At 42.7% G+C, this 21,725-nt stretch overlaps 2 non-coding genes across 2 annotated transcripts; both read right to left on the reverse strand.

Annotated features, from left to right (window-relative positions):
* Positions 1–819: 819 nt before the first annotated feature.
* Positions 820–1,035, reverse strand: LOC118147117 (small nucleolar RNA U3). Its single transcript, XR_004733272.1, has one exon. It is a non-coding gene; the product is annotated as a small nucleolar RNA U3 (small nucleolar RNA).
* Positions 1,036–20,895: 19,860 nt separating this feature from the next.
* LOC118146995 (U6 spliceosomal RNA) lies at positions 20,896–21,002 on the reverse strand. The gene has a single exon (XR_004733178.1). It is a non-coding gene; the product is annotated as a U6 spliceosomal RNA (small nuclear RNA).
* Positions 21,003–21,725: the final 723 nt, after the last annotated feature.

A 21,725-nucleotide genomic window follows, 5' to 3' on the forward strand; every position in this document is an offset into this window, starting at 1 on the left:
GAAAGCTCCCAGGGGGACTTCCCTTGCTGGGCCAACCCTGTCACTCTGCCCATCTTCCCTCCATTTTCACAGATCTCACACAAGCCCTGTCCAGTAGCTTGTTCTCATTCATTCCATCTTTATACTTCCTTTAGTGCAATGACCTACTTAAGTTAAAGGGAAGTACAAACCCCCAAGGAAATTTGCTGACAACTCTTTCTTGAGTAGAATTAGGTTGGGCATGTGTCTGAGGTAAGCTCTAAGAATCATTTTGGCTGCAGATGGGAGTGGAAAGGGAGGGACAGAAGGTTACTCAAAAAAAGTGTCTGATGACAAGTGTTCCTGGGAAGCGACTGGAGACTGATGGTGGCAGGGAGGGCTGGGTAAGAAATATGTCCTCCAGGGCAGTTCGAAATTGGCATTTAGATTTTCTTAGATTTCAGTCTCCTCCCTCAATTTTCTGCTTAGAAGCTGTACTCCTAAGGTCATAGGTCTAAAGAATATCAGGGTCCAGATAGAGCAGATGAAGCCAAACCATTATTGCGGCGGTGGGCGGGGGGGAATACATACTTTTATTAGATTGATAATATTCTGACACAAGCATATCAGCACAGTTTTGAAAATAATTTAAGGATGAAAAATGACAAGTGGAAACAGCTTCAGACCAGGTTCTGGAACACATGAATCTTTTTGAGTTGGATTTTCTAGGAACTGGCCATCTACCTTAAGTAAGTCATTTTTACCTCTCTAAACCTCACTTTTCTCATCTGTAAAATGGGTGGTTTAAACTAGATGATGGCTAAGATGCTTTTCAGTTGTTTTTTTTTTTAAAAAGGGGGAACCACTCAGACTGTGTCCTCTCCCTCTTACTCTCCCAAAGGAAGAGAAGAACGGTCATCAATGGCAAATGACAGTTGCACTAAAGCAACACCAAGAGCCAACTTCACACTCAGGAGAGAACACTGCACCTCCTCCTCGTGGCTTCCGGTGCTCTACACATTCAGAGAAACTTCTCTAGTAACGCACTATAGAAATGATTCCTGAAAGTATAGTCTTGCTTTTCAGTTTTTAAGCTTCTTCAAACACATAAAATTACTTGCTTGTTGGCTCTGGTAGCTAACAATTGTTATTATTTTGGTAAAGTTGTTGACAAGTGGTTGATAGATTTATGTTTACTTTCCTTTTCCTTTTTTGGTGGAGGTATTTTGTAGGATAGCCAAAAGGTGGGGCACAGAAAAAAGTCCAAGATCCAAATAAGCCTCAAACCAGACAATGGGTCTCTGAATCACAGACAGCTGATTAGCTATTGACCGTAGAGTTCCTTCGGCAGTCTCTGGTATGAGTCACAGGCCTCACCACCCAAGGCATTCAATGCCATGAGGCAATCCTTTCCTTATCTGTTCATATAGTATGAGAGAGACCAGCTACCTCTACCACTGACAGCCCAGAAACTCCTGGCTGAGCCCTAAAATGCACTTCACATGCTGTCTTCATTCAGTTGTAATGGTGTGACTGCTGTGGGCACTGAATAATGTTTGAAGCTAAATTTCACAATAAAGGATCTAGTATTTATTAGGAAAACGATTAAAACCAGTTACAGTAGAAAAAGTACTCATAGGTCAGTTTATAAGATTAAATTAAAGTGATAGTTTTAGAGCTCAAAGACACAGGAATTCATCTGATCTAATACACTTTAGAGATGAAAAGAAGATGAATTGTCCAAGGTTGTCTTTTTATTAGTGCAAATTTAGAACTAGAAAACACCACTAGATTCTCAGGTCTGTGGCTTTCTACTATACTATATTGCTTATGCAAGAATATGCATATATTTTAAATACAATGATTTTTCCATATATAATGCATGCACTACACAATTTAAATGACAGAAAGTTTACAGTGAAAAGTTAGTCTTCTGTTCAATGTTTTCTCTAAACACTTAAATCTCTTCCTTCTTTGACCAATATGGAATTTATTTTAGTTTGAGATGTGAGGTAGGGATTCAACTTTATTTTCTTTCAGATGACTGTCCAGTTATTTTACTAGCTTATAAGTTGTATTTCCCTTATTAGTCCTTCTATTTTGGAGTTCTTTCGTGCTTATTTTTTCTGCTTTCTCTCCTATATAAACTTGAGAAACCAGCTTACACATTAAAAAAAATTCTGTTGTTTTAAACATATAAGATCGTGTCAAATGTATAGATGAATTTAGGGGAGAATTGACAGTTTTATGAAGTCTGCTATTGAGCTTCAGGACATATTTTCCTCCCTGATAAGAAGAAGCATGGTACAAGATGCTATTCTTTCTGCCTTTTGATACAGTCTGTGAACCCGTCATTGTCACAATTGTCACAACTTCAAACATCACACCGGACCTCACTCCTTATGCTAACATAAACTCCAGCCACACTGGCCTCCTTGCTGTTTCTTCAATTTAACTGGCATGTTCTTTCTGCTCAGAACAACCCTTCCCCGAGAAATCTGCCTGGCTCATTCCCTCATCTCCTTCAAATATTTACTGAATGCCACCTTCTCATTGAGCCTTCCCTGATCACCCAATTTATTTTAATTTTATTTTTTAATTGTTTTACTTTTTTGAGATGGAGTCTTGCTCTTGTCGCCCAGGCTGGAGTGCAGTGGTGTGATCTCAGCTCACTGCAACCTCTGCCTCTCTGGTTCAAGCAATTCTCCTGCTTCAGCCTCCCAAGTAGCTGGGATTACAGGTGCCCGCCACCATGCCTGGATAATTTTTTTGGTATTTCTAGTAGAGATGGGATTTTGTCTTGTTGGCCAGGCTTGTCTCAATCTCCTGACCTCCCAAACTCCTGTGATTACAGGTATGAGCCACTATGCCCTGCCTGACTACCCAATTCAATATTACTCTTGGCCAGGCATGGTGGCTCATGCCTGTAATCCCAGAACTTTGGGAAGCTGAGGCAGGCAGATCATGAGTTCAGGAGTTCAAGACCAGCCTGGACAATATGGTGAAACCCTGTCTCTACTAAAATTACAAACGTTAGCTGGATGTGGTGGTGGGCGCCTGCAATCCCAGCTACTATGGAGGCTGAGGCAGGAGAATCACTTGAACCTGGGAGGCGGAGGTTGCAGTGAGCTGAGACTGCGCCATTGCACTGTAGCCAGGGCAACACAGTGACACTCTGTTTCAAGAAAAAAGAAGATAAAAATAAAATAACCCTTGCCTCCCACTCTGAGCTCTCCTCATTTTCCTATCCATTCTACTTTATTTTTCATACGGCTTATTGCCTTTTTACAATTTACTTAATCATACCACATTGTTTATTGTGTATGTCCAGCACTAAAATGTAAGCCTCAAGAGGACAGGGATATTTGTCTATTTTATTCACTGCCATAGCCCAAGTGCCTAGAACTCTGCCTGGCGTACAGTAAATGTTTAAACAATATTTGTTTAATTGAATTAAATAAACTATTTTTGGCCCGGCATGGTGGCTCACGCCTGTAATTCCAGCACTTTGGAAAGCCAAGGCAGGTGGATTACATGAGGCCAGTAATTTGAAACCAGCATGGCCAACATGGTTAAACCCCATCTCTACTAAACAAAAATCAGCCATGCATGGTGGCGTGCGCCTGTAGTCCCATACTTGGGAGGCTGAGGCACAAGAATCCCTTGAACCTAGGAGGTGGGGGTTTCAGTGAGCAGAGACCGTGCCACTGCACTCTGCCCTGGGTGACAGAGGGAGACCCTGTCTCAAAAAGAAAGAAAGAAGGAAAGAAAGAAAAAAGAAAGAAAGAAAAGAGGAGAAAAGAAGCTATCTATTTAGTAACAGATTTTATTTAGAATAAACACTGCGATTTTATCAAATATATCTCTTTTCAGCAGTCATGAAAATATTCATATGACTGTTTTATCTTTTCATTACCAGACATGGTAAATTATATATTACATTTCCTAATAGAAAAATAGCCTTGCATTTCTGCAATAAACCCCACTTAGTCATGGCGTATTATTCTTTCATGAGCTGCCTGATTTTGTTTGTTATTTTATTTATTATATTTCGGTTTTTGAATTGATACTAAAAGTGAGATCGGTGTAAAGTTTTGTCATAACATCTGTGTCTTTGTTATCACGGTTATGCTAGCTTTAAAAAATAATTTAGAGCATTCCCCTTGCCATACTCTTGAAAAAATATTCTGGAATACTTCAAATAGCTTTGACTTCATTTTTCTTTAAAGTATGGCTACTGGCTGGTCATGGGGGCTCATGCCTGTGATACCAGCACTTTGGGAGGCCAAGTGGGAGGACTGCCTGAAGCCAGGAGTTTGAGACTAACCTGGGCAATACGGCAAGACCCTATCACTAAAAAATAATAACAATAAAAAAATAGACAGGCACGTAGCATGCTCTTGTAGTTCTAGCTACTTGGGGAGCTGAAGTAGGAGGATTGCTTGAACCCATCAGTTTGAGGCTACAGTGAGCTATGGTGGTGCCAGTGCAATCTAGCCTACTCTGGGTGACAGAGCAAGATGGGAACTCTAAAAATAAATAAATAAATGAAGTAAAGTATGGTTACTTATGTATTTTCATGGTTGTAATCTCTGAGTCTTCAAATTTTCTAATTTGTTACTTTCAGTATTATAAACATATTATTTGGCATTTACATACTCAAAATTAAGTTAGAGTCAATTAACTCAGGAAATTATCAAGAACAAATCATCCCACACCAAACATTCTTTCTAATCAAATTTTTTTTTTTTTTTTGAGACAGTCTCACTGTGTTGCAGTGGCGCCATCTCGGCTCACTGGGTTCAACTGATTCTCGTGTCAGCCTCCAGAGTAGCTGGGATTACAGGAGCCCGACTACCACACCTGGCTAATTTTTGTGTTTTTAGTAGAGATGGGGTTTCACCATGTTGGCCAGGGTGATCTCAAACTCCTGACTCGAGCGATTCACCCTCCTCGGCTTCCCAAAATGCTGGGATTACAGGCATGAGCCACTGTGCCCAACCCAAATTTTAGTTAATAACAGTTTAAATCAACATTGCTGTGACTTCCTTCCTTTCCCTCTTTGTTTCCTTTGAAGTAATTAAATTAGTGCTCTGGATTTAGGTTTATTTTTTTGCACATGCATGTTAAAAAGAAACCTAACTACTCAGCTATATATTTCCCTTCTTGGATGCTCATACAATTCTAACACTATAAGTGCCTTAACTTCTCGGTGATAAAACTGAGGTCCACAAAGTTCAAGTTCCCTGTTCATTTTCATTCTCAAAGGAGAGTCAGAATCAGATTCCATGTATCAAGGACCCTCTGTGTCCCTCCACTGTTTCCCTGAGTTGGTTCTCTTGCTGTGTGTGTCCCTGTTCTGCTCTTCCTTCCAAGCCTTCTCCTTTCCACAAACACCTGTTAAATACCAAGTGTGTGCCAGTCATTGTTCAAGGTGCTAGGAGATCTGAAGACGAACAGGGTAGTCTTTGTTTTCTAGACATTTATGGTCTAGTAAGAGGCTCAGACAAACAAACGCATAATTACAATACAGTGTGAAGGTGATACATATAAAATGTAAATAGACAGAAAAAACAGTGAAGAGGGGCTGCTAAATGTGACTGGAGGGTCAGGAAGAGCTGGGAAGAGTCTTGCATTTGCGGGTCCGGCAAGGAGGATTCTGGTCCTTTTTGCCATTCCTTGAACTCAAATGTTCTATCAATTCATCATGAATATCTAAAAATATTCTCATTCCAGGGGAGCCATGAATCCTGATGTTAGAGGTCCTACTTTCCACAATCTCCATCACTTTTCCTAGTTTTTTTGACACTTTCTGGGCCACAGACCACCTTAGAGCTCTCTGCTCCATCCAACATTGTTTCCACTGTCAGATTCTCCAAATAGAAACATCCTTGTGACAATGTTCAAAGCCTTAAGTTGTTCTAGGGAGTAGAAATTTAGACTAGAGAGGCCAGAAGATGAAGATGTTTACTTTCGTGTTTAAAAGAAGGAATCTCTGGCAATTGATCAAACCCTGTTCACTTAGTGCAGTGAGGTTAACACTATTGATTTATCTATTCAGAGGGTTTTCTCAGCTTATTTATTTCTATCATCATTCTTCAAACTTATTCTTTTATCTAACACATTGTGAGTATCTGCTGTGTGCTTATCTCCGCTGTGCTTCTACAGAATTAGAAGACATGCTCCCTGCCTGAAGGAGTTTTTAGTCTAGTTGGGGAGACAAGACAAATGAAAATCAAAAATAAACGATGCAGCAAGTCAATGGATAATATACCTCAAATGGGTAGAATAGATAATTATTACTATTGAGCACAGGGGAGGAATGATTGCTGTGGAATATACCAGTTCTCATTTGCCCCAGATTTGCCCATCTTTAAGCCTGTGATGATGAATTTTATGTGTCAATTTGACCAGGTTATGATACCCAGTTGTTTGGTCAAACACTAGTCTAGACGTTGCTGTGAATGTATTTTAGAGATTGATTAACATGTAAATCAGTAGGCTTTGAGTCAAGCAGATTGATTGCCTTCTGTAATGTGGGTGGGCCTCATTCAATCAGTTGCGGGCTTTCAGAGAAAAGAGCCCTCGAGGAGGCAGGCATTCTGTCTCCAGACTTGAGGCTGCAATATAAAGTCTTTCCCCGGTCTCTAGCCTGTTGGTCTGACTTGCAGATTTTTGGCTTGCCAGCCCCCACAATCACAAGAGCCTATTCCTTAAGATAAATCCCTCTCTCCAGATATCTAAAAATATCGAAAAATATTCTCAGTCAGGCCGGGTACAGTGGCCCACGCCTGTAATCCCAGCCCTTTGGGAGGCCAAGGTGGGTGGATCACTTGCAGTCAGGAGTTTGAGACCAGCCTGGCCAACATGAAAAAACAATGCCTCTACTAAAAATACAAAAATTAACTGGGTGTGGTGGATCACGCCTGTAATCCCAGCTACTCAGGAGGCTGAGATAGGAGAATCACTTGAACCCAGGAGGGAAACATGGTAAAGGAGCCATGAGTGAGTAAAGTGGAGTGAGATCATGCCACTGCAATCCAGCCTGAATGATGGCGTGAGACTCTGTCTCACCAAAAAAAAAAAAAAAATCTCAGTGTTCTTCCAGAGAACAGACCCAAAAACGTATATATAAAACATGGGCTCAAGCAATCCTCTTGCCTCAGCCTCAGCCTCCTGAGTAGCTAGGACTACAAGTGCATGTACTATGTCTGGCTAATTTAAAAAAAAGGTTTTTTTTGGCAGGGGTAAGGTCTTGCTTTGTTGCCCAGGCTGGACTTGAATTACAGAGGTTCTCTCTGGAGAACCCCGATTGATACAATGTCTGGTATAGATTGATATTCCCGCTGAGCTATAATATCATTCATTCCTTCATTCAAGAAAAAAATTCATTAGTTATCTATTAGTATGGTGGATTAAGAGTAGAGGCTTTGAAACCAGCTTGTCTAGGTTTATTTTCTAGTATGAGCTCCAGTTTTCTCATCTGTAAAATGGGGATAATGATATGTATATTTTATGGGTTTTTTGAAGAATAGTTGAGTTAATCAAAACTGCTAAATGCTTTGGACAATACTCAATATAGTTATCACCGAATACATTGAGCTATCTTTATTTTGACTACATGTCAGGGCACTGTGCTTGGCTTTGTAGAAACAATGATAAACGATATTATACAGAGTTAACCCTTACGTTTCTCACAGTCTAGCCGGGGAGTCAGAGAAATAGAGGTACATGCCAATATAGTGTGCTAAGGATATTAACAGAGGCGTGCACAGGGCCACAGGCTTTGCAGACAGAGCAGGTACTCAGGACCCTGAGGCCCAGACTAAGGGAATCTGTGGCCCCTGAGCTGTGAAGTGAGGCAGAGGGAGTAAGCTGTGGGAGGCTGGAAGCTGAGAAACTCGTGTTTTCTAAGGAAACTTTTTGCTTGGAGTAAAGACTACTAGGGCCAGCTGGTGGAAGATGAGGGGAAAGAGATAAGCCTGGGGCCAGATGCTGGAGGGCTTTGTGTACTAGAGTTAGAGATCTGTTTGATCTTTATCTCTTTGATACTTAAAATCCCCATTCCCGCAAGGGTTTTAGGCTTTTTAAAGCCTTCTAGTCGGAGAAGTAATAAGGCAAAACAAAGAGGCACAATCATACATCTACAAATGAATGAATGAATGTCATTATTATTATTTTGGGAGTGGGAGAACAGAGTTGACATTCCTATAGAGTGGTGACTCTGAGCTGGGGTGATTTTGCCCCCCAGAGGGGACATTTGGCAATGTTGGAAGGCATTTTTGTTTGTCATAACTGGGGTATGGGTGTGCTACTGGCATGTAGTGAGTAGAGGCCAGGGATGTTGCCGAAAGTCCTACCACATGCCTGAGAGCCTCCAACAATGGATCATCAGGTCCAAAATGTCCATCATTGTCAGATCCAAAATATCGAGCTGAGGTTGAGAAATAGGATTGGAGGAGGAGGAGCATACCTTATAGCACACCTTTAATGTCTCACAAGTATTGTGGACTATTCTAGAGGCCTTTAGAAAGCCAGAGAAGGTTTTTGAGTAGAGAGGATGATGAGGTCAGGTTTAGGAGAATTAATCTGGCTGTGGTGTGCTGGATTCATTAATGGGTGGGAGGGACCAGAAGCAGGAGGATCATGTAGGTGGCTGTTGTGATTGTTCATTCAGACTCCAGTGTTAGGAGCCTACATGATTGGGAAAAGAGGGAGAGAAAAATAATGAAAATTGATGAACACAGGAAGCCTGAAGAGGAAGCGATTTTGGAAGAAAATAATACGTTTTTAAAGAAATCATTCATTTTAAGATAAGAGTGCAATTCATGAAGAAACATATTCGAGGCAGGAAAGAAGACAGGATTTGACTGTAGGAGTCAACAGCCTAGAAGTGACAGGCAAAATGTTGGCAGTGGACTAGTTCTTGGGGGGGAAGAGGTGGCAAGAGGAAAGCAGTAGACTGAGGCCTGAAAATAATAGTTCATGGTGTCTCGTCTCTTCCCATTTTAACTTTTTTCTTTAAAGAACCCCCATTTCCCAGCAATGTTGTAAATGAAAGGAATGGAGACAGGTGCTACTCCCAGGTAAACTGACCCTATTGGTATTCAAGGCCCTCAGCGACTGTTATGATGAGCCAGGTGCTTCTGGAAGGTTGACTGTCATGGGAAAACTAATCACTGAAAACGAGCCTGATCATCTTCATGTTTCTTTGATCCTCATCAGATGAGACAGTGTATCTGTGAGCAGGAACAGCATTGGCTAGACTCGCTCTTCTCATGCCAACACTTGAGTTGGTGCGTGGATGTTTTCCTAGATCCTGTTGTTATAGAATACTGATCACTGCCCAATGTGGGTTTTTTTCCCCATGTGTTACTAGTATTTTTTATCCACACAATTCCAGGGTCTTTGCAGCTGAAAACTTAATCTGAGTATATAGCCATGCAATGAAGAAGATAATGTTGGGGAAAATAGAAAGACAAATAATTTTATTTGGTTTTAAATAAGAGAAAGGCCGCTAAAATGGCTTATTTATTTATTTATTTTTTTTGAGGTGGAGTCTCACTCTGTGGCCCAGGCTGGACTGCAGGGGTTTGATCTTGGCTCACTGCAACCTCTGCCTCCTAGGTTCAAGTGACTCTACTGCCTCAGGCTCCTGAGTAGCTGAGATTTTTTTTTTTTTTTTTGTATTCCTAGTAGAGTCGGGTTTTCCTCCCTGTAATCCACCACACCCGGCCCCTCAGGCCTCTTTTATAAGGCCACTAATCCCAATCATGACCAGTTTCCCGATTTATTCACCTCCCAAAATCCTGACCTCATAATACCATCACATTAAGAATTAGGTTTCAACATGTGAGTTTTGAGGAGAGAGGGACACAAGCATTCAGTCCCTAGCAGAGAACCAGAACCCAGCTCTAGTCTGCTAACTTGTGTGACTTCAGGAAAATCACTTCACTCTCTGAGCCTCAGGGTTTCCCATCATCTGTCAGTGATGGGGTTGGGCTAGTGGTCTCTGAGTTCCTTCCAGCTGTGATAGGCCAGGAGAGGCAAGCGATTGTTAGCCTTCACCCAGGCAAATAACTGAAGGCATCAGCTTTTAGCCATAGAAGAAAGAGAACACAGTTTTCCCTGCCTGGGCTTCCCCAGGTTTTCTCAATCTTGCCTTTATTGATCTTTCTGAAATCTCTTCCTGAAGCAAACTTCCTTCCAATGAAGCTAGACGGTAGAACACAAAGGGGCTGCTCTTTGCTTTTTGTAAGCTGAGGTCTGGGAAACAGACCACAGCAAGCTCAGCAGCCTCTTCATTGTGGGTTACCCTGAATATTGTATTCTAGAAACTTCAGTGACCTCAGGCAAGCATTTCCATTTCTCTGTATTTGCCCTACCCTTGAATATCTTCAAGCTGGCTACCTTGCAAACAGTGGTGTTTAATGAGTGTCCTGAAGCTCTGGGAGAGATTGATGTTTGACTCACATAAAAAGTGTTTTCTCTAAACTTTTTTCTGAGAGATAGGGAGACTCTTAATCATTAAAAGAAGCCTATCTTAGTCTAAACTCTCAACAGTTCTCATCTTTGCTCTAGGCTACTTGCGTCAGGAGTAGGCCAACCTTCACTGTGAGGGGTTGGTGCACTGAGGTGCTGGTTAAACAGAGCGTTAGTGATAGAAGCACCAGGATTTTGAAGCCTCTTCAACAATGGAAGCCGAATAAAATGAATCCGCAGAGCCAGCTAGGTAACTGCCGAGGGTACTTGGGGAGGCCAGCACTTGGGGAGGCCAAGGCAGGAGAATCTCTTAAGCCCAGGAGTTTGAGATCAGCCTAGGCAACATGGAAAGATCTCATCTCTACAAAAAAAAATTTTTGAGAGAGGGAGAACTGTGGATCTTATAATTAGTTTCTCTTCAGAAAAGAACACCATCAGGTCAATTTAAATAGATTTGGCTACCCTCAAGGGATAGGTTGCAGGCAAATTGCAAGTTTGACCCCCATCCCCATAATCAATATATTTGCCAATGAGGTGTCATAGATCTGTGCACCCAGAGCCAGCCTTGAGAGAAGGGAAATTGAAAAGAGACTTCTTCAAAGGCCAAGTGCAGCCTGAGGGGTATGTGGGAGAGGCTAGGGAGGAGGATCCCAGAGCCAGCTCAGAGCCCAGCCCTCTGCTTTTTTAGTTGCTAATTTTTGTAGAGGAGGTTTCATATATTTCCAGTAAAAGCTCTAAGTAGGACCCCCCGTCCCACCCATCTGGTTTTTTTTTGAGACAGAGTTTCGCTCTTGTCACCCAGGCTGGAGTGCAATGCCACGATCTCGGCTCACCGCAACCTCCGCCTCCTGGGATCAGGCAATTCTCCTGCCTCAGCCTCCTAAGTAGCTGGGATTACAGGCAAGCGCCATCTGGTTCTGTTTGTTTGGTTTGTTTGTTTTGAGACAGGGTCTTATTCTGTTGCCCAGGCTGGAATTCATTGGCACAATCAGAGCTCACTGCAGCCTCAACTTCCCAGGCTCAAGCAATCCTCCCACCTCAGCCTCCCAAGTAGCTGAGACTACATGCATGCGCCACCACACTCAGCTATGTAAAAATTTTTTTTGTAGAGATGAGATCTTTCCATGTTGCCTAGGCTGATCTCAAACTCCTGGGCTTAAGAGATTCTCCTGCCTTGGCCTCCCCAAGTGCTGGGATTACAGGAATGAGCCACAGTGCCCAGCCCCATTTGGCTCTTGCAGTAGCATCTTCTCAACTTCCTCAACTTCACACCCCTGAATCAACAGGTAGTCCTGCCTGTGATTCCCCAGGGCTGCACAGCAGGTCAAGAGAAAGATGGGGGCAGTCTGCAGACAGATGCAAGGAGTCCTCGAGGCAGGGAGGAGTTTCTGTTGTTATTAATTCCCCTTTCACTTCTCCTGACCTTTTACCTGGTCTCTGCCTGCTCAATATCTGTACCTTACTTGTAAGATCCATGTTTCTGAACTCCTGGCCTTTCCCTGTGGCTTCCCTCTTTCCACCTTGTGAAACTTCCGATGGTTTTCTTCTTTTTTTTTGAGGCAGAGTTTTGTTCTTGCTGCCCAGGCGGGAGTGCAATGGTGCGATCTTGGCTCACCACAACCTCTGCCTCCCAGGTTCAAGCGATTCTCCTCCCTCAGTCTCCCTAGTAGCTGGGATTACAGGCGTGCACCACCATGCCTGGCTAATTTTTTGTATTTTTAGTAGGGATGGGGTTTCACCGTGTTGGTCAGGCCAGTATCAAACACCCAACCTCAGGTGATCTGCCTGCCTTGGCTTCCCAAAGTGCTGGGATTACAGGCGTGAGCCACTGTGCCTGGCCACTTCCGACGGTCTTTAAAGTCTAATTCAAGTGCTACGTCCTCTGGGAAGCCTTCTTGCCTAGGATACTTAGGAGCCCCCATGAGTGTTCCTATACCAGTTAGTACTTCTGTCTTTTGAAGAGTTTATACTGTTTAGTCAATGTCTGTTTTCATGGTTATCTTTTCCCATCATTTGCTAAATTTCTTGAGGTTACAAAGAAAATCTTTCACTTCTATGTATTCTAGATCTTTCAGTCTTGGCCCACAGTAGGTCTTGAATCAATATCTGTTGACCAAATTAATAAAGAGAACTTAGGGGGCCCATCACAATCTCCATGGGTAGGGTTTTCAATGTATACTTTGCCAGGCTCCACCCCTAGACATACAGATGCTCTTTGTCTGGACTGGGGTTCTTGGATCTGCCTTTTGAAACAGCCTCATGTGATTGATTTTCTTTCTTTCTTTTCCTCCTTTCCCCTTCCCTCCTTCCCTCCTCTTTCTTTCTTTCTTTTCTATCTTTCTTCTCTTTCTTTCTCTCTTTCTTTCCTTTCTCTCTCTCTCTCTTTCTCTCTCTCTTTCCTTTCTTTCTTTTGACAGTCTTGCTCTATCACCCAGGCTGGAGTCCAGTGGTAACACCTCGCCTCACTGCAACCTCCACCTCCTAGGCTCAAGCTATCCTCCCACCTCAGCCTCCTGAGTAGCTGGTACTACAGGTGTGTACCACCAAGTTGGCTAATTTTTGTGTTTTTCATAGAGACAGGTTTCGCCATGTTGCCCAGGCTGATCTTGAATTTGTGAGCTTATGTGATCTGTCCACCTTGGTCTCCCAAAATGCTGGGATTACAGGCATGAACCACCATGCCCAGCCTATATTCATCTTAAAACGTAAAAAAGACCAGGTGTGGCGATTCATACCTGTAATCCCAGCACTTTGGTAGGCCAGGGCAGGAGGATCACTTGAGCCCAGGAGGTCAAGACCAGCCTGAGCAACATAGGGACACCCCTGTCTCTGGAAAAAAAAAAAAAAAATAGCCGGGCATGGTGGCATGCACTTGTGGTCCCAGCTACTCAGGAGGCTAAGGCAGGAGGTTCCCTTGAGCCTAGAAGTTCAAGGCTGCAGTGAGTGGTGATCATTGCACTGCACTCTAGCCTGGGCAACAGAGAGAGATCATGTCTCAAAAATAAAAACAATAGAGATGTTGGGAAGAGGAGATTCAATGAGGCATGAGACAGAATATCAGTATGAGATGAAAGTTCTCTGGTTCTTCAATAACAGTCGTTATCATTCATGATAATAAACCCCATTGTATTTGGAAGTATAGACACTCCTGATGATGTTGCGGGTGTTGGAGGGAAAAGCCATGATCACACTCAGCTGATGGCGGTGTGCGAACAGCTCAGCCCCCATCAGCCCAGCTTCCTTGTTTATAAAGCGTGTGGACGGCATCTGCCATCCTTGGATTGTTGATTGTTGATTGATGAAGGAGGGAGACATGTGGAGAGTTTAGTCCAGTGATCTCATTTTAGAGATGAGGAAACTGAGGCTCAGGGAGGGGAGTGACCTCATGGGCAGTAACCAGTTAATGGAATGTCAGGCCTGGAATTAAGTTTCCTGACTCTCTTCACACTGTTATTACTGAAAGATCTAGCTAAGTGTTCCTGGCTTCTGGGATAGCCTACTAATTCCCTCAAGAGTCTCCAAAGTGTCCCAGTCATCCCAATCAATGCCCCAACCTGGCCTGTCCAGTCCCTTCCCAATCTTCTCCCATCCTTGCCTCCAGGGTTATTTCTCCAAAAGTCAGCACTGATCAGGGCCTCCTTCCTCCCCACCACAGAAACGTAGGCTGGGTTCTGCAGGTACCTTGCTTTGTGATCCAAGTGGAGCCTGTTCTGACTTCATCTCCCATCCCTCCTCCAGGCACTGACAGGCAGGGCACTGTGGCTTGCCTGCTTATGTGCATTCCTGACCCTCCTTTTCTGTCTGGCAGAGCCCAAAACCTATTAGAGAGATTGCAAAGGCCAAATGCTCTCTTTCCCTACTCAGTTGAACCTGGAGCATAGGCTTGTGAGCCAGCAGTGTCTGTCAGGATGATCCCCATGGACACCTATCGGGGGGTTGAGATAGCTCTGGTAAAGGTTTTTCACCTTCTAAAATAGAAGGATGTACATAGAGAGGCCCTTCCACCTTCTTCCTGCTTTCAGAGGATATAGCATGAGCACGTGGTAATGAAGCTGCTACAGTCACCTCGCAATCCTGAGGGAGAAGCCCAAGACCCAGCTCAACCAGTGCTGGGACTTCCCTCAGCTGGACTTACTGTTTCATAAAATATAAAGGTACTATGTGGTAATCTGTAACAAATGACCAAATAAGAAACTTACAAATTCACAATTACAGTCTACCTTTACTTGCATACAATAGCTGTTCTTTGTTTTTTTTTTATTTGGAGATGGCGTCTTTCTCTATTGCCCCCAGGCTGGAGTGCAGTAGTGCCATCTCAGCTCACTGCAACCTCCACCTCCTGGTCTCAAGCGATTCTCCTGCCTCAGCCTCCTGACTCAGTAGCTGGGATTGCGGAAGCCAGCCACCATGCCCTGCTAATTTTTGTATTTTTAGTATAGATGAGGTTTTGCCATGTTGCCAGCTGGTCTCGACCTCCTGACCTCAAGTGATCCTCCTGCCTCGGCCTCCCAAAGTGTTGGAATTATAGGTGTGAGCCATTGCACCTGGCTAATACCTGTTTTTTGACTGAATCGGGCCTCCTTTCATGAGCTGACTGTCCTGTCAGGAAATGGAGATGAGAGTTAAAACTAAGAGAAGCTCAAGTCTCCCCTCCGCATCCTGGACTTGCTCGTTATGCTTGCCTTCTGCTGGCTTCTGCAGTAGCGTCTCTGCTTCCATGAGGCCAATGGACATTCCAGGAAGGGAGCATCTCAGTGTCCTGGAAGTGTCCTCTTGACTCATACACCTAGTTCTACACTCTTCTGGGAAAGAACTTCAGTCCTTGTCCTCTGTTTTCTTTTTAAGTAGCAATTCAGGCTTGACAGAGTCTGGGTATCCTATGAGGGACTTTGGCTTCCTTTAGGAGACAGTCTGCCTCCCACTCAACAATCTCCTTGGACTGCGTGAGGGCATGGCCTTCCCAGTTCCACTCTATTTAGAGATTCTCACTTGTTTTGACCCTGGTCTTCATGGTTGGATATGGACATTAGCAACTTTCCCCTCTCTCCACGCCTGGAGGAACAAATTCTTTACTCCAATCAAACCAGTTTTACATGCATGCTTCAGAAAATCAACTTTCTCTTCTACTTCCAACAGTTTCCTCCACCTTGAATGCGCCTTCATGCCAACATCTCCACCTGTCGGAAGCTTCCCCAATCTCGGCAACCTCATGCACATTCACATCCTCTGTGTGGTAATTTTGTCCATTCCAGCTCGAGAGCTCTCCTCGCTTTCAGCACTTGCAAGACTACGCATCGTCTACCAATCACTCAGTGTGTGTTACACTGTTTTGTTTTGGCGTTCTGAACATGCATCTCCCAGCTGAACTCTAAGCTCCTGGGACTATAGTTTATATCTTTTAAATCCTCTCCAGGGAAGGTGCTGCAGGTCAAGCCAAGTCAGCAAACATTTACTATGTGTGGTGATGCTACCTCAGGACTTCTTGTTACGGGGAATAATAAATGCAGCTATTCTTCAAAGCTGCTTTTATTTGGGTTTGCATTTCCTTGCAACCAAGAGCACCACACCTAATACACATGTCAACAAAGAAAATAGATGTAGGAGTGGAAAGGATTTTGCTACAGTTTATTTCAACTTGGGTGGTGTCTAAAAGGGAATGACTGAGAGAAAGGAGAGATTAAGGGTTGGTCCCATAAATATGTATCCATAACAATTCTAAAAAGTTTTAAAAAGTTATGATAAGGTAACTATAGCTAACAATAATTTATTGTGTATTTCAAAATAGCTAGAAGAGTTGATTTGAAATGTTCTTAACATAAAAAAATGATAAATACTTGAGGTGATGGCTATCTCAAGGGCCAGATTTGATTATTACACATTGTATACTTGTATCAAAATATCAATGTACTCTATAAATATGTAGAGATACATAATTGTATATTATTATAATAAATATTAGTATGTACAATTATTATGTATCCATAAACATATAAAATTAACAAATTCGAAAAAGAGTTGATATATGTGTGTGTGTAAAAGCACAAAGCTAAGGGAAACTCACAGTGAATGTGTACATGTATGTCATGGTGGGAGGAAGAGGGTCATATGGAGGTTTATTTAGGAGCAAGATTAAAATATTAAAGTCCATGTTCAGTGCTACCTTCATATAAATTAGTAAAATCTAGATATTGTTTTAAGCAGCAAACGTTTCTTGAGTGCCTCAAGTTTGTGAGGTTTAGATAATAATACCCTATTTCCTAACATTTTAACTCACCTCATCCAAACCAGTGCTTTCTAACATGAAATTTGATTTTACTCTCAATAGATAAAGAAAATAGTTTTTATTCTCCATTTAGGTCAAAAGCAATTTTGGCAGCAGTTCACACACCGCTCAGGGCACCAAAAATAACTAGAAGCATATCTTTGTGAATGTCTTTTTTTGGGGCGGGGGTGGGGGGAAGCTGTTTCTTTCTCTGGTATTTTTCTTCTCCGTTTTTGAATTTTCTTTCTTTTAAACAAATTTTGCAGTTTTTGCTTTATTTTTTTTTACCACGTCTCTCTGCTTTGACAGTGCTTGACAGTTTGAAAACCTTGGTATTCTTACATTCCTCTCTGAGATGACAGTAATGTCTCAATAATTCATATTAATGGGGTTGGGGGGGGGTTGGAGTCCCTGGAGGAGCAGGAAAGCAGTTTGGTAAAGTACAGGAAGCCCTGGACCTGAGTTTGGGAGACGTGGTTTTTCATGTAGGATTTTATCACTAACTGACTGGATGACCTTGGGCAAATCACAACTTCTCACAGTCTTCAGGCCCTTATCTCTAACAAGGAGGATTTGACCAATATGTTCTCTAGGCATTAACATTCTACGACGTTTCTAAAAACCAGCTTTGTATAAAAAGTGAGATTTGTACTTGCGTTTGGAAATATGGGTCTTTGGTGATAATAAACACTGGATTTAAAAGGTATTTTGTATTCTGCAACTTCGTGGCTACTTGAGCTTTATAAATGAGGCCTGGGATTTGGGACCAGCATTTCTCAGGTTGTCATCAATCAAACACTGGAAACGTTTCCAGAGAGGAGTTGCCTCTTCAGGAAATGAGGAGAAGGATAGTAACAGTCCTTGACTTGTGCTCTTTTTTTCCTGGTAGTTAAAAAAAACAGAACATTGAAATCTACCCTAGTAGCAAAATTTTAAGTGTACAGTATAATATTGTTAACTATAGGCATGTGGTTGTATAGCAGATCTCTAGAATGTTTTCATCTTGCATAACCAAAACGTTCTCTCCATTGCACAGCAATTCCCCATTTCTCCTCCCCGTCAGCCCCTGGAAACCACCATTCTACTTTATGCTTTTGTGAGTTCGACTATTTTAGATACCTCAGATAAGTGAACCATGTAGTATTTATTCTTCCGTGATGGGCTTGTTTCACTTAGAGTAGTGTCCTCAAAGTTCATCAGTGAACTTTGACAGGATCTCCTTTTTTTTTAAGGCTGAATAATATTCCTTGACTTGTGTTCTAAATAGAATTTTTCTGAGTTTGATACAAATAAAGTTAAAATTCATGTGTTTTGTCTCAACACCCTCTGCTGCTCTGAATTCATGGTGCCCTCACCAATGCAAAAACTCTTTGGGCAGATTTGCTTAGCACCCACTAGCATCTAAAGATGGTTCTCTTTATCTTTGGATGTGTTCTCAATATTGTTTGATTATTCTTTATGATTTTAACTTAGAGTTAAGCTTATATACAACAGAGGTCTTTGTCTGCAAACTTTTTTGTTTTTTAATTGAAAGGTCATGCTATTTTGGAACAATCTAGATTCTTGTCTTGACTTGGTGCAGCTTTGGGCAAGTCTCTCCCATTTTGAGCCTAGTTTTCTCATCTGTAGAATGGAGACATTAGACTAGTTCTCAACAAGGGCAATTTTACTTTTCAGTAGACCTTTGGCGATGTCTGAACACATTTTTGGTTTTCCTAGCTAGGGAGGGTGTGACTGGCATCGAATGGGGAGAAGCCAGGGTTCCTGCAGAACATCATACCATGCATAGAAAAGTCCCTTCCCCAACCTCCAAGTTCCCCACAGAATTTTCTGGACCTAATGTCGGTAGTGGTGAGGTTGAGAAATCCTAGATTTCTAAGTTTTCTACCATCTATAAAATGCCACAACTCCTCCCCTATCATCAGTTTTGCTCTTCACCCTCTCCTGGGCTTGGGCCTAAGATAAAAGTGTAAAGAGCTTATTCAGTTTCTTCCTTGTCCTTCTGTAGTTTGTTCTTCCCAAGGTCATTCTTTGTCCCCTTCTTTCCCTGTCTCGTCATGATCTGGGACAAGTTTAAGAGGCATATATGTTTTAACAAGGCTTAAATTCTGAATGGCGTCTGGCTGGTTTGAAGGAGAAAGACATTTAATCAGCCTAGGCCGTCGCCGCCAGACTGCTTTCATCTCGTTTTGAGTCCATGTGAGAACACTTCCCTGCCAGTTATGTAAGCTGGGGACTGGGGAAGGGTGGACTACAGCTCAGTATTAAAATAAGATGATGTTTAGTTTTTAGTTTAACTTTTGAGCCACTGTCAGATTTTGTTTCTTATTCTTTCCTATCCCAACAGTCTCCATCTTGTACAGAAGTTTCATGAGCAAAAGTAACATAGCAGCATAACCGCTCAGGTAGGTTTTGGTCCCAGAGAAACAAAAGCATAACATTTCTAATATATACCTCGCATTTAAGACACAATCTTTAATCATTATTGTCTTATGTGTCTATGCTAGAAATATACCTAGTATCCAAACAGGAAAGACAGAACCTAGGTGTTAACTCTGATAACCTTCTTTCATCTCTCATGCCTAATCCATATCCAAATCCTGTCAATTTTGCCTCTGGAATATTCTGTGGATCTACCCCTTAACCCAACCTCTGTCAATGACTGCAGTTCAAGTCGCTGTCACCTGGTCCAGGACCACTGTCATGCACACTTAAGCACTCCAATTCCATCTCCGCTGGTCCCCTCCACCCTGCTCTTCACATTGAAATACAATATGAGTCACTGTCTCAAAACACAAAATAGATCACATGAGGCCCTAGGATAAAACTCTTCAGTGGCTTTTCACTCTGCTGCAGATAAAGGCAAAACTGCTTTACATGGTCTGTAGGATCTGCCGCCCTCCCCCCATCCCATCCCCCTGTCCTCCTACCCACTCAACTTCTCCAAATACATCTCCTCCCACCTGTTCCTCATTTTTTCTACTCCAGTGACAGTAGCATCTTTCATTCCCTGGAACTTTTCGAATTCCTTCCTACCACAGTGCCTTTGCACAGACCTTTTCTCTAGCCTGGATGATCTTGCCTTCCTTACTCCTACCTCTTTATCTTAGGCTGTGTTCTCCCAGAAGCAGACTTTGAGACTGGAGCAGACTTTGAGACGAAAGGTGATCCAGAAAGCACTGTTAAGGGTGTAGGGACAGGGAGTCGGGAAAAAGGGGAAGCCAGCACAGGTGTAGTAATGAGCAGACTCCTGGAGAGGGCAGGTGAAGCTGAGACTCACGAAGGACCTCTGGGAGATGGCACAGAACAAGCTTCAGAGTTGTCCATCCTGAGGGGTGTGAAGGTGAGGTATTTGTACTCTATTTCCTATTGACTATGGGTTGATGACTACTCCTGGGATTGCCAACTTCCTGGTACTTCTGACCTGTCCTGTGCATGGGCTGAGGCCACTCTGAAAGCACTTGAACAAAAAGTCACATGTGTTTGCAGTAAGATGCTATTGTACTGCCCAGAAATGTGGTGACAGGGGAACTGAGCAGGGCACTGGTAGCATCTGCTTCACCACACACCCCTTCATCTAATAGTTAATTGCTACCCATTCTCAGATCTTAGTCCAGCACCTCTTCCAGGAAGCCTCCCAGACTTCTCTGAGGCAGTCAGTACCCTCATAATCAGCACACCTGGCACCATGGTCGTTTCCTTTGCAGCATTTGCCATAGTGTGATTATTTCATTAATATTTGTGTCTAGCACTGGACTGCAGACAACCTGAGGCAGGGGCTGTGTCTGTGTTTACTCACCTTTGTCTTTACAGCCACCATGGTGTCCAGCTCTGGCTTTGTGGCATGTAGGAAGGATGCTTTTTAGTTTTATTCTTTCTTTCCCCTAATGGGACATACGGTTTTTCTCTTAGTCACCATTTTAAGCACACCTAACAGTTCTCATCTTTGTTTGGATTATATTCTATTTCTACACAAGGATTAGAACTTTGTCTTAATCAAATCATTAGAAAAATTATAAAGGTTAAAAATATCCTAACAAGAGCTGAAACATTGCTGTGTATACACAGACTGAAGTGTTCAGAGATAGAACTGTGGACTGGCAGGCAGTGTGATTCTATCATGGCTCAGAGTCGCATGAAAGGTGATTTTGGCCTATCTCTAAGGTGGAAGGACACTTGATTTCTTTTTTTTTTTTAATATGAAACGCTTCACGAATTTGCATGTCATCCTTGCGCAGGGGCCACGCTAATCTTCTCTGTATCATTCCAATTTTAGTGTATGTGCTGCCGAAGCAAGCACAGAAGCGTGATTTCTTTTCGAAACAGAATTTTGCTTGTCACCCAGGCTGGAATGCGATGGTGTGATCTCGGCTCCCTGCAACCTTTGCCTCCTGGGTTCAAGTGATTCTCCTGCCTCAGTCTCCCGAGTAACTAGGATTATAGGTGCTCACCACCATGCTCAGCTAATTTTTGTATTTTTAGTAGAGATGGGGTTTCACCATGTTGGCCAGGCCAGTCTTGAACTCCTGACATCAGGTGATCCATCCACCTTGGCCTTCCAAAGTGCTGGGATTACAGGCATGAGCCACCGTGCCAGGCCAAGAAATGTGATTTGTATAAAAGTCTAATGAATGAAAGCTAAGGACTGTGCCATGTACTCACTGTTCTCTTCTGTGAATCAGAATAGAGCCAACCCATAACAGCTTGATGGTGTAATCTATCTTTTTTAGAGAAAAGCTTCTGATGCTGTAAAGATAGGGTGTAATTCTTGGGAGTATATTAGTCAGAACTCCAACACAGACTACTCTAACGGGAAAAACAGGATGCAAGACATGGGATAGATGGGACGGGAGGGGGTCAGGGTTAGAAGAAATATGATTGATTCTCTTTCCTTCTCATTCTCTCCCCTTTCTTACTCTCATCTTCTCCTCTCCACCTCTTTGATTCTTTCTGGCTTTCCACATTTTCTTCTACTATGGATAGGCTGCTTTCATTGTAGGAAAAGATGAACACTGGCATTCCC

Source organism: Callithrix jacchus, chromosome 13 (assembly GCF_049354715.1).
Source record: "Callithrix jacchus isolate 240 chromosome 13, calJac240_pri, whole genome shotgun sequence".
Classification (NCBI taxonomy): Eukaryota; Metazoa; Chordata; class Mammalia; order Primates; family Cebidae; genus Callithrix; species Callithrix jacchus.